This window comes from Sphaeramia orbicularis, unplaced genomic scaffold (genome assembly GCF_902148855.1).
Source record: "Sphaeramia orbicularis unplaced genomic scaffold, fSphaOr1.1, whole genome shotgun sequence".
Classification (NCBI taxonomy): domain Eukaryota; kingdom Metazoa; phylum Chordata; class Actinopteri; order Kurtiformes; family Apogonidae; genus Sphaeramia; species Sphaeramia orbicularis.
In genome coordinates, this window is record NW_021941538.1 from 167,513 (window position 1) to 168,914 (window position 1,402).

Below are 1,402 nucleotides of genomic sequence, written 5' to 3' on the forward strand. Positions count from 1 at the left end.
TGCCTCGTCCTTCAGCGTCACGCTCACCCAGACCTCTTCATACCTCAATAACAGATGAAACTTTTATCGATCCTGTGGGGAAATTGGATCACGGCAGCAGTGAAACGGACAGAAGGTGCATCATGGGAATTAGATCAGAAGACGAGTGGGACACCGACAGAAGAAAGAAGAACACCCAATAATACCAGAGTAGCAGCGACAGTCAGCGTTTGTATATTCAAACACAAATAGAATCATGTTTGAACCCTTGAACACCCACAGCTCCACCTGAGGACCTGCACCGTACTCAGGATTTAATGGAGTTACCAACATTCAATGTTCTCATGTTATCATGTTGTCATTCTAATGTTATCATGTTATCATGTTATCATTCAAATGTTATCATGTTATCATTCAAATGTTATCATGTTATCATGTTTTCATGTTATCATTCAAATGTTATCATGTTATCATTCAAATGTTATCATGTTATCATATTATCATTCAAATGTTATCATGTTATCATGTTATCATTCAAATGTTATCATGTTATCATGTTATCATTCAAATGTTATCATGTTATCATGTTATCATTCAAATGTTATCATGTTATCATGTTATCATTCAAATGTTATCATGTTATCATGTTATCATTCAAATGTTATCATGTTATCATGTTATCATGTTATCATTCAAATGTTATCATGTTATCATTCAAATGTTATCATGTTATCATGTTATCATTCAAATGTTATCATGTTATCATGTTATCATTCAAATGTTATCATGTTATCATGTTATCATGTTATCATTCAAATGTTATCATGTTATCATGTTATCATTCAAATGTTATCATGTTGTCATTCTAATGTTATCATGTTATCATGTTATCATTCAAATGTTATCATGTTATCATTCAAATGTTATCATGTTATCATGTTATCATGTTATCATTCAAATGTTATCATGTTATCATGTTGTCATTCTAATGTTATCATCTGAGTTTGGGTTGAAGTGGAAATCCTGTTTATCCACCAAGGAGGGACTGGGGTTGTCTGTGTGTGTGTGTGTGTGTGTGTGTGTGTGTGTGTGTGTGTGTGTGTGTGTGTGTGTGTGTGTGTGTGAGAGTGTGTGTGTGTCTGTGTGTGTGTGAGTGTGTGTGTGTGTGTGTGTGTGTGTGTCTGTGTGTCTGTGTGTATGTGTGTGTGTCTGTGTGAGTGTGTGTGTGTCTGTGTGTGTGTGTGTGTGTGTGTGTGTGTGTGTGTGTATGTGTGTGTGTGTGTGTGTGTGAGTGTGTGTGTGTCTGTGTGCTAGATAACTCAAACAGATGTGGATGAAAGTTTCAGTAAACGTTGATACTGACACAAGGAACAGATGATGACATTTTGGTGGTGATGGGGGGGGGGGGCACTCATCTTCCTTG